This window comes from Elephantulus edwardii, unplaced genomic scaffold, assembly GCF_000299155.1.
Source record: "Elephantulus edwardii isolate Elephantulus edwardi_28Jun2011 unplaced genomic scaffold, EleEdw1.0 scaffold00239, whole genome shotgun sequence".
Classification (NCBI taxonomy): Eukaryota; Metazoa; Chordata; class Mammalia; order Macroscelidea; family Macroscelididae; genus Elephantulus; species Elephantulus edwardii.
In genome coordinates this window covers 1,855,341-1,867,643 of record NW_006399989.1, presented here as the reverse complement: position 1 = coordinate 1,867,643, position 12,303 = coordinate 1,855,341, and the positions used below count along the sequence as shown (strand labels likewise).

The window sequence follows — 12,303 nt, the reverse complement described above, 5'->3', positions numbered from 1 at the left end:
CTTTCGATACAGTGACTCAGTATATTCTTTCCATCTTCTTTTAATACTTCCTGGATCATTTAACATTCTGCCGAAAGCATTCTTGATTATAGCAACTCGAGGTTAAATACAGCCAGAAATGCTCAATCTGAAGAGGATAAAATTGATGAATGGGACCGTCTAAAGATTAAATCTCTGTGTTCATCAAAATATTTTTCCAGCAGGGTGGAAAGAAAACCTACTGACTAGGAACAAACATTTGTCAATACCGTTTCAGACAAGAGTCTCATAACAAAAGTTTACAGAATCTTTCAGGGCCTCCAGAAGAAAAGGCAATAACAAAATGGGCAAAAGATATGGAAAGACTTTTCCCAGAGGAGAACATTCAGATGCCCAGAAAACACATGAAGAAATGTTCCAAATCACTGGCAATAAGAGAGATGCCAATAAAAAACACACTGAACTACCATCTTATGGTACCCAGTAGCAGTGGCAGAGTTTAGCAGGGCAGCAAGTAATAAATGTTGGAGAGGATATGGCAAGATAAGAACTCTTATACTTTGCTGGTGGGATTATGAAATGGTACAACCACTGCAGAAAGCAATTTGGCCTTTCCTCAGAAAGCTAGACATAAAAATTCCATATGACTCAGCTATTCCAATGCTTGGAATAAACCCTGAGAAAATGAGAACTGAGGCACAGAGACTTGTACACCAATGCTCATAGCGGCATTACTCACCATAGGAAGAACATGGAAGCAGCCCAAATGCCCCATTACAATCTAATGGATTAAGAGATTATGGTACATTCACACAATGGAATACTATGTAGCACGCAGGAGCAATGATTTTGTAAGTTATTACCTAACATGGGAGGGCCTGGTGAGCATTATGTTAAGTGAACTAACTGAGTCTCATAAAGACAAATACTGTATAGGACCATTATTGTAGATGGTATACAAGGATCCAAGGGTGGGCTTAAATATAGGGTCACACAATTTGATTGCTGGAGGGAGGGATTGGTAAAGGAAAGGGGAAAGGTCTGGTGTGAAAAACAATGTATACGAACTTTAGTAACTTTGTATGTAAACCAGTATAAAATAAAATTTAAAAAATAAATCACATCTTCTCTCTAAACTTCCATTTCTATATCAATAACATCTACCTCACAGCAGTGGTATTGAGAAAACTCTTGGAAAAACATCTTGTGCAAAAAAGACAACCCCTAGAACAGAAGAAAAGATCTGCAAGTGACACATCTGATAAGATTTAGACTATGTAAAGAGTTCTTACACTTTAACAGCAAAAAGAAAGGATCTGAACAAAAAATTTAAAAGGGTAGTTTGAGAAGTTAAAGCAAAGTATTACAACAAAATGTATACAGAGCTGTAGTCAGAGAATACAAAGGGAAGAACTTGCTTAGCATTTCTCAAGCTGTAAGAACTGAAAAAAAAATTCAAGCCTCAGTTGCAATACCATGGGCAAAATCTTGAATGATCCAGGAAGCATTAAAAGAAGATGGAAAGGAATAGAGTCACTGTACCAAAAAGTGTTGATCCACACTGAAAAATTTCAGGAAGAACCATATAAGCAAGAGGTTTAATGGAAGAAGTTCAAGCTGCAATGAAGACACTGGCAAAATAATAAATTCCCAGGAATAATTAGGATACCAATTTATATGATTTAACTAACAAATACAACCTGAACATGCTCACCAGTCTATGAGAAAATGTTTGGCGGACAGCTGCCTGGCCTATTGACTGGAAAAGATTTCTATTTGTTCCCATTTGGAAGATATTTTTATCTGTTCCCATTTCCAAGAAAGCTAACCCAACAAAATGTGGAAATTATTGAATAATATCATTAATATCACATGAAGGGAGAAGTTCAAGCTGCTCTGAAAGAATTGGCAAAAAACAAGGCTCCAGGAATTGACAGCATGCCAATTGATGTATTTTAACAAACTGACACTGCCCTAGATGTGCTCACTAAGTTATGCCAAGAAATCTAGAGGACAACCACTTGGTCAACTGACTGAAAGAGATCTATATTTGTTTCCATTCTAAATAAGGGTGACCAGAGTGTGGAAATTATCAAACAATATCATTAATATCACAAACCAGCAATATTCTGCTGAAAATTATCAAAAAACAACTGGAGTAGACCATCAACAGAGAACCGCCAGATGTGCAGACTGTGTTTAGAAGAGGCCGTGGTACTAGGCATACTATAGCTAAGGTTAGATCGATCTTGGCTGAATGCAGGGAGTACCAGAGGAATGTCTATCTGTGTGTCATTGACTATGCAAAAGCACTTGACTATGGATCACAACAAGCTGTGACTGACTCTGAGAAGAATAGGAATCCCAGAACATTTGATTTTGTGGTTATGCGAAATCTATACTTGGACCAGGAGGCAGTCATCAGAACAGAGCAAGGAAACATTGTATGGCTCAAAATCAGGTTGGTATAGGTCAGAGATGTAACATGTCTCCATTCCTTTTCATTCTATATGCAGAACTGATCATCCGTGAGGCTGGGCTGTATGAGGAGAAATGTGACATCAGGATTGGAGGAAGACTCATCAACAACCTGAGTTATGCAGATGACACAACCCTGCTTGCAGAAACTGAGGAGGACCTGAAGTGCTTGCTGCAGAAGGTCAAGCACTGTAGCCTTCAATATAGACTGAAGCTCAACATCAAGAAGACAGAGATTCTCACCAGTAGGCCGATTGGTAGCATTATACTAGATGGTAAAAATTGAGCTTAAGTTTGCTTGGCTCCACAATCAACACTGTTGGTACCAGCAGCCAGGAAATCAAAAGACAAATTGCATTTGGGAAGGTTGGCTGTCAGGGACCTATCCAGAGTGATTGAAGAGCAATTACATCAGTCTGGAGACTAAGGTGTGCCTGATCCAGACCAGTCTTCACAATTTCTTGCTATGCACCAGAGAGTTGGACAATGACTAGGGATGATAGAAAGAGAATTCATGCCTTAAACTGTGATGCTGGAGAAGTGCTGAATATACCATGGACTTCCAGGAGAACAAATAGGTTCATCCTACAGAGAGTGAAACCAGGCTGCTCTTCAGAGGCAAGGATTCTGAAGCTTCATCTGACATACTTTGGGCATGTTACAAGGAGGAAACAGTCTTTGGAGAGGGATATCATGCTTGGAAGGGTGGATGGACACAGAAAGGGAGGAAGACCATCGATGAGATCAATTGATTCAGTGACTGGGATAATGAGGAGTAGGTGTGTCAGAGAAAGTAAAGTTGGCACAGGATAGAGCAAGTTTTAGGGCTATTGTACATGGGGTTGCTATGAATTAAAAGAGACTTGATGGCACATAACAACAACAAGAAGAAGCAAAATATTGCTGAAGATCATCCAAAAATGGTCAGCAGAGTACATTAACAGAAGTTCAAGTTGGATTTAGAAGAGGATGTGGCATCAGGTATATCATTGCTGATGTCAAGTGGATCTTTGCTGAAAGAGAGAATACCAAAAGAATATCCGTTTATGTTTGAACATGTAAAAGCATTTGACTGGGTGGATCATAACAAACTATGGCTAACATTGAGAAGAATGGAGATGCCAGAGCACTTAATCATGCTCATACAAAATCTATACTTAAACCAAGAAGATGTTATCCGAGCAGAACAAGGGAACTCTATATTTTACAGTCAGGAAGGGTGTGCACAAAGAATGTATTCTTTCTCCATATCTATTCAATCTGTAGCCTGAGTAAATAATTTGTAAAGTCACACTCTATGAATAAGAATGTGGCATCAGGCTCTGGGGAAGAGTCATCAACAACATACTTTATGGGGATTCCCCACCCCTCCCGCACCGCTGGGGACCTGGCTGGCCTGATGTGAATCCCTGTCGGCCTGCAGATTGGAAAAGTGCAGAGCCCGCCCTAGGAGCCCTATCCCAGAGGCGGCAGCAGCAGCTGAAGTCAGGAGGGTCCATTCTTGTGATTCTCAATGGAGAGTGAAAGCATAGATTCATCATGAAAACTAGCCCCGACCACTGATTCTCCAAAGATGGAGGGTGCCCCTTCCTCTTCAAAATGCCCCAAGTGAAATATCAGAAGAGGAATGGAAGAGATCTCCTGCTCAACAAAAGCCTGACCAGGCAAAGGCCTCCAAAGAGATGGCAGAGTCTAACGCCTGCAAATTTCCAGCTGGAATCAAGATTATTAAAAACCCCACCATGTCCCCAACAATTCTGACATCCAGAGCATCATCACGGCCAAAGGAAAAGAGAGTGGCAGCAGTGGGCTCAACAAGTTCATCCTCATCAGCTGTGGGGGAGCCCCCACGCACCCTCTGGGACCCCAGCTTCCATGCCAAGACAGCAATGATGTCAAGAAGACAGAAGTGATCCCTGAGATCTTGGGACCAAAGCCAACAACTAGGAATACGACTCTTCCCAAACCACCTGGAGCCCTTCCTAGGCAGAGATGAGATTGCTGTTCCAGCAGTGAGGGAGGCAGTAGGCTGCACTCCAGACAACAGTTTGACCAACATCCAGTGATTTGGCAAGATGAGTTCTGATGGACTGGGTTCCTATGACATCAAGCAAGAAATGGAGGGAAAAGAAAATTGTCACATGGACCAGGTTAAGGTTGAGGAGCCACTAGCATCAACATCCTGGCAGGACTCTGTGTTAGAGTGGCCAATTTGCTATCAATAGCACTGAAAGGAAGCATAAGACTTTGAAGGGCATCTATACTTGGACTGAGGACTACTTCCTCTACTTTAAGTACATTGCCAAGCCAGGCTGGAAGAATTCCATTTGCCACAACCTTTCTCTCCATGATATGTTTGTTCGAGAGACGTCTACTAGTGGCAAAGTCTCCTTTTGGACCATTCACCCCAGTGCTAATCACTACTTGACATTAGACCAAGTGTTTAAGCACCAGAAACGACCCAAGCCTGAGCTCTGCTGGAATGTGACCATGGAAACTGAACTCCCACTGGGTGTACGCTGGAAGATAAAGCCACTGCTTCCACGAGTCAGCTGGTACCTGGTACCCATCCAGTTCCTGGTGAACCAGTCACTGGTATTGCAGCCCTCTGTGAAGGTGCTATTGCCACTGGCGCCTTAACTCATAATCTCAGAGCTGGCCTGCCATAGTAAGCGAGTCCGAATCGCCCTGAAGGTGCAGTTAGCTGAAGAAGGGATAGCCCCCCTTCCTACTGCAGGCCCAGTGAAAGAAGAGAAGCTCCTCTCTGGAGAAGGGCTATTCCCTTTGCTCTCAGTCCAGTCCATCAAGGAGGAAGAGATCCAGCCTGGGGAGGAAACGCCATACTTTGCCAGACACATCAAAGTAGAGAGCCCTCCTTTGGAAGAGTGGCCCTGCCCCTCCTTCAAAGAAGAATCACCTCACATCTGGGAGAACTCGTCTGGCTCTCCCACTCCAAAGTCCAAGAAACGCTACAGTGGGCTCAAGTCCCCAGCCCAGTGTGTGTCTGAAATGCATGGAGAGAGAGGAGGGAGAGGAGCCAGTCCCACAGCAAATAGCACCTCCTGCCACCCTGTGCAGATGAATCGAGTTGCTCTTCTCAGAGGGCCCCAGCATGTCCCGAGGAGCTGAGCTCCCTTTCCTAGCAGATCCCTCTGAGCAGACCTCTCAGCTTGGCTACTCTCAGGTGGAAGGAGGACCTTTCAAGATGCCCATTAAGAAGGTGCTACCCGTCTCCTCCACCCCAAGCAAATCTGTCCTCCCCGTGACTCCTGAATCCTGAAAGCTCACCCCATGCCCAGCCAAGAAAGGGGGGCTTGATTTCAGCCCAATAAGAACCTCCCCCAGGGTGCCTTTGGTCCCCTGCCTGACTCCCTCCTCAACACCACACTACTGAAACGTGTTCCCCTCTCTGACACCCCTGAAAGTTCCTCAGTTCAGAACCCTTTGACCTTACCTCTGACCCCTTCAGCAGCTGTGCCCCTCAGATATGGATACCCTCAAGCCAGGCTCCCCGGAACCAATCTTTGCCAATATTTCAGGTAATCACTCTCTGACAGAGGGTCTGGTTCTGGACACAATGAACAACAGCCTCAGCAAGATCCTGCTGGACATCAGCTTTCCTGGCCTGGAGGAAGACCTACTGGGCCCTGACAACAGCAGCTGGTCTCAGTTCATTCATGAGCTGTGATAGGGACCTGGTCATGCCCTTGCTGCTCAGGCTACCCATCTGGAGCACTCATGTAGGCAGGCAGTCCAGGCCCAGTGTCCCTCGAACCTTCTGAGTGAGAACAGCAGTCACCAACCTTCTAAGCTCCTTGGCTCCAACTTTCCTGGTGATGCTAAGGCAACAGTGGCACATTAGCTGCCACTGGGGCCTCTGAAGACAGCAAAGCTCTGGTAACTGGTCTCTCTGCCACTAGTTCCCCAGGAGACTCTGGTTACTCTGCTACTGGGAGCTGAAGGGGGAACATAGCAAAAACCAGAGTGAATGGAACTAGGAACTCCCTAAACTTTCTGTTCTGGATCCAGCAGTCCTCTGGTCTGGCCCTTGTAAATAGTGTATATTCTCCAAATTATCCTCTAATTATAAACGTAAACTTATTTCCTTAGATCATTAAAGGGAATGCCAAAAGGCAGAGAGGATGGCAAGGGACTTGAGTTTGCTTCTGTTCCTTGCTTTTAGTTCCTAGATACTGGAAGGGCCTGCAGTGCAAAGTTTCTAGACATGACATCTTGCCCGATCCCTCTTCCTATTCCTTCCTCTTACATCAAACTTCCAAGTCAGCTTTCCTGAGAGAAGAAATCCTACTAAAGATATATGCACACCTATGTTTACCGTGGCTTTGTTCACAATAGCAAAGAGTTGGAAACAACCTAAGTGCCCATCAACAAACAAATGGATAGATAATCTGTGGTATATTCACACATTGGAATACTATGCTGCTTTGATCATACAAAATAGGTGACCCTGGAGGATATTATGTTAAGTGAAATATCTCAGTCACAAAAGGACAAATACTGTATTGTACCACTGTTGTAAAATGGACTGACATCGAGGTTGGGGGGAGACTGAGAAAGATAGGATAAACTACGTATACTGCATTGAAACAGATGAGGGAGAGAACTGTTTAAAAGGGATATATGATTAGGTATTATTGTCATGACAGGAGTCCAGAATAAAGGCTGCATAGTGGAGTGGACTTGGGGGGAGGGATTACATAACAATGAAAGAATTTTTCTTTTACTTTTTAAAGAGAAGACCCAACTGGTGAGGGGTGGGAAGGTAAAAAAGTGCAACAATGGATGATTGGAAATCCAAAGTCTCTGTAAACTTTCATTAAAATTAATAATAATAACTAAGAAATCCTGCTAACAATCATTTTTGTATTGGGTCAAGAGTTGGATTGGGAGTGGGGGGGGGAATGGATGCTGCTGAGACAAAATGTATGGGTAGTCCCACTGAGTGTTTCTGTGATAGTGTTCCTAATCATGCCAAAGAGACTAACGTTGAGAACATAGCCAGAAGCTTGAGAAGGCTGGAAGGTCCTCTGACCCACGTGGCTCCCTTAACTTGCACCTCAGCTCTGCAGAGAGTCACCCTCAACCCCAGCTAACTGCGTGCATGCAAACCAGGTCAACACTACTGTAACTAACTTCTCAATAAAATCCAAGGTGGAAATGTTTAAAAAAAATCCCCCAAAATCAAACATACCTTATGCAAATGACACAACTTTGTTTGCTGAAGAACTTGCTTCAGAACCTGAAGAATGTGCTGAGGAAGATCAAAGACTACAACCTTCAACATGGATTACATATTAACATCAAGAAAACAAAGGTCAATAGACCACCAAGTCAATAGACAACATCATGACAAATGGAGAAAGGATTGAAACTGTCAATGATCTCATCTTACTTGAATTCACAATGTACATCCTCAGTACCAGCAGTCAGGTGATCAGGAGACTGCCTTCCCCTACCTCCCGCCACGAATAATAATTCTATTTTTTAATAACAATGGTTTCATACAGTGTGTGTCATTTTGTGATTGAGTTATTGTACTTAACATAATGTCCTTTAAATGTGTAGTGTTTCATGAGTTCATTATTTTTTGATACTACATTATATTCCATTGTGTGAATGAACCACAGTTTCCCTATTCATTCATTTGTTGATGGGTACTCAGGCTACTTTCCTCTCCTTGTTATTGTGAATAATGCTGCAATACACATGTTGTTGTTTAGTAACATCAAGTCGGGACCAACCCATAGCTGATCCTCCAGCAGATTTTCAGGGGCAGTTAATCTCACGGGAGAATATTGGCCATTCTTTTCTCTTGAAATAGGGGGCAGATTCGAACCACATGCTTTCAGGATTGTAGCTCAAGTTCTTACCACTAAATCTGTTCCTGTTGTGGCTCTGATTTCTTTAGGGTATATCCCCAGTAGTGGAGTAGCTGAATCAAATGCTATTTCTAACTTTTTGAGGAAATGTCAGATTGTCTTCCATAGGGTTGTAACATTTTACATCACCACCAGTAGTGCACGAGAGTTCCAAACTATCTGCATCCTCACCAATACTTGTTGTTTGCTGTCCTGTTAAACTTTGCTATTGCTGGAGTGAGGTCTCATTACTGTTTTGATTTTTATTTCTCTATCTAATGTTGTGACACTGATGTGTCAAATGCTATAACGGTTACCCATGGTGAACAGTGTTTGGTGGCGCTCCCTGGTTGAAACAAGCTTGGAAGCGGGAGTAGCATCCACTTCAATAAATAGCTTGCCTCCAGAAGCCCTATGAACCTGGAGAAAGGATGTAAGTCATGCACACAAGTGTCAAATGCTTTCCTTCATAGGGTCGCTATGAGTCGCCTACGACTTGACGGCACTTAACAACAACAACATCTAATGACTTTGAGCATTTTTAATGTGATTTTTTTTTTTGCCATCTAAGTATATTCTTTAGTGAACCATCTTTTCATACCTCCTAACCATTTCGCAATGGAGTTGTCTTGTCTTTTACTTTTGAGGTGCTGGAGTATTCTACAAATTTTATATGAGTCCCTTGTCAGATATTTTATTGCCGAATATTCTTCCCAGTCTGTGAGCTTTCTTACTACCGTGTTAGAGAATGGATTTGGTGGGGGTTTTATGTACACGGAATTTTATTTTTATGAGGTTCGATTCATCTATTTGATCCTTTCCTGGTTGTGTATTTTTTCGCTACAACTGAGTATCTATTCATGCCATGGATTAGAGCTTCTAAATTTATTCCTGTTTTTTCTCTGGTGAACTTCAAAGTTTTGGTTTTAACCCTTGGTCTCTGATCCATCTTGAGTTGGTTTTTGTGGATTGTGTGAGATGTTGGTCTTATTTCAACTTTCTGTAAATAGATGTCCAGTTTTGCCAGCATCATTTGTTGAAGAGGCTGGCCTTTAATTGATCTTGTCTCTTGGTCAAAGATCAGTTGATGGTGGATGGGTTGATTTCTGGGTCCTTGATTCTATTCCATTGATCTGTATGTCTGTCATTGTACCGTTACATGCTCTTTTGAGTACTATGTTCTGTAGTAAGATTTAAGATAAGAGAGTGTGATGCCTCCTAATTAAAGCTTTGCTTATTTGGGGATCTCTTTCTTTTCCAGATAAAGTTGTAAATTGTGTAGGTAAAATCTTGAATGATGCAGGAAGCATCAAAAGAAGATGGAAGTCTCTGTACTAAAAGGAATTGGCAAACATTGAATCATTTTAGAAAGTAGTACATAATCAAAAAAGCAATAGTATTGATAGAAGTCCAAACTACACCGAAGGCATTTGTAAAAAAAAAAATAGGGCTTCAGAAAGTGATGGAATATTGATTGAGGTATTTTAGTAAACAGATAAATCCTGGATGTGTTCATTAGCTTATGCCAAGAAATTTAGAAGAGAGTTACCTGGCCAAGCAACTGGATAAGATTCATATTTGTTACCACTCCATGGAAGGAATCACTGAAGAAGTTCAATATCAGCAGTGAATATGCTGCCAAGTGCTGATTGTGGAACAGATCATCAACTACTATGCAAGTTCAAATTAAAGCTAAAGAAGGTCAAATAAAATCCTAAGGAATCAACATTTGACCTTGAGTCTATCCTACCCCTGAATTTAAGAACCAACTCAGAAACAGGTTTGAGGCCTTGAACACTAATGAACAAAGACCAGAGGAGTTGTGGGAGGATATCAAGAGTATCATCCATGAAGAATGCAAAAGGTCATTACAAAGACAGAAGAAGAAAAGACCAAAATTGATGTCAGAAGAGACTCTGAATAATACACTAGAATGCTGAGAAGCCAAAGCAAATGGAAGAAATCAAGACGTTAAGGAGCTGAATAGAAGATTTCAAAGGGCAATACGGGAAGACAAAGAACTAGAGTCTGAAAATCAAAAAGGCCATCGTACTCACTTGGCATTTCTTGAACTGAAGGAACTAAAGAACAAATTCAAGCCTCAAGTCACAATACTTAAAGATTTTCTAGGTAGAATATTGAATGATCCAGGAAATATTAAAAGAAGATGGAAGGAGTCACTGTACCAAAAAGAATTGGCTGACACAGAAGAATTTCAAGAAACAACATAATGATCAAGAGGCAATGGTGGTGAACAAGGAAGTTCAGACTGCTCTGAACAAAATGGCAAAGAATAAAGCCCCAGGAACTGATGGAATACCAACTGACATTTGACAACAAACAGATGCTGCCCTGGATGTGCTCATCAGATTGTGCTAAGAAATCGGGAGGACAACTACCTGGCTAACTGACTGGAGGAGATCCATATTTATTCTCATTCCAAAAAAAGGTGACTCAACAATGTGGAAATTATTGTACAATAATATCACACGCAAGCAAAATCCTGCTGAAGATTATCCAGAAATGACTGGAAGAGTACATTGACAGAGGGCTACCAGAAATAAAATCTGGGTTTAGAAGAGATCGTGATACTAGAGATATTATCGCCAATGTCAGATGGATCTTGACAGAAAGCAAAGAGCACCAGAGTTCCAGAGAGATATCTATCTGTGTTTCATAGACTATGTAAAAGCATTTGACTATGTGGATCACAACAAATTGTGGCTAACCTTGAGAAGAATGGGAATCCCAGAACACTTGATTGTGCTTATGCAAAACTTATCTTGGGCCAGGAAGCAGTCCTAAGAACAGATCAGGGAAATGTTCAAAATCAGGAAGCGAGTGTGTCAGGCATTCATCTTGTCTCCATACCTTTTCAATTTATATGCAGAACAGATCATTTGGGAGGTTGGGCTTTATGAGGAGCAATATGTGGCATCAGGATTGAAGGAAAACTCATCAACAACCTACCTTATGCAGATAACACAACCTTGCTTGCTGAAAATGAGGCGGGCCTGAGTGCTTGCTGCAGAAAGTCAAGGACTATAGTCTTCAATATGGATTGAAGCTCAACATCAAGAAGAGAAAGATTCTCACCACTGGGCTGATTGGCAGCAACATGATGGATGGAGAAGAGATTGAGGGTTTTAGCAGTTACATCTTGCTAGGCCCCACAATCAACTGTCTTGGCACCAGCAGTTAGGAGATCAAAAAACAAAGTGCAGAGTACTAAGAAGCAATGATGTCAGTCTAGAGACAAAAGTGTGCCTGATCCAATCCCTGGTCTTTGCAATTATTTGCTATGCAACAGAGAGGTGGATAATGACTAAGGATGATAGAAGAAGAATTGATGCCTTTGAGTAGTGGTGCTGGAAAAAAAGTCTTGAACACACTATGGTCTGCCAAGAAAAAAAAGTCTGTCTTGAAGAGAGTGAAATCAAGATTATCCTTAGAGGCTAGGATTTTGAAATTCCATCTTACATACTTTGGGTACATGGCCAGTAGGGACTGATCCTTGGAGAAGGACATCATGCTCAGAAGGGTGGAGGAACAACGCAGGAGAGGAAGACCCCAATTGAGATAGACTGATACAGTGACTAGCGCAATGAGGGTAGGTGTGTCAGAGTCAGTGAGACTGACTTACAACAGGGCAGACTTCAGAGCTATTTTACATAAGGTTGCTACGAGTCGCAGACAACTCAACAACACTTAACAACAACAATAACCATTCAAAAAACAAAGGTGATCCAACAGATTGTGAAAATTATAAAAAAACTATCATTAATATCATACCTGAGTAAAATATTGCTGAAGATTATTTTTAAATGCCTGGAACAGTACATCAACAGGGAACTTCCAGAAACTCAAGCTGGATTCAGAAGATGTAATGGAAATAAAGATATAATTGATGATGTCAGATGGATCTTGGCAGTAAGGAGCTTATCTGTGTTTTATTGATTATAAAAAA

The 12,303-nt window shown here is 41.8% G+C and overlaps 1 pseudogene; it reads left to right on the top strand.

The window, feature by feature from the left end:
* Positions 1-6,145, top strand: part of LOC102845391 — a 23,189-nt pseudogene extending 17,044 nt beyond the window's left edge.
* Positions 6,146-12,303: the final 6,158 nt, after the last annotated feature.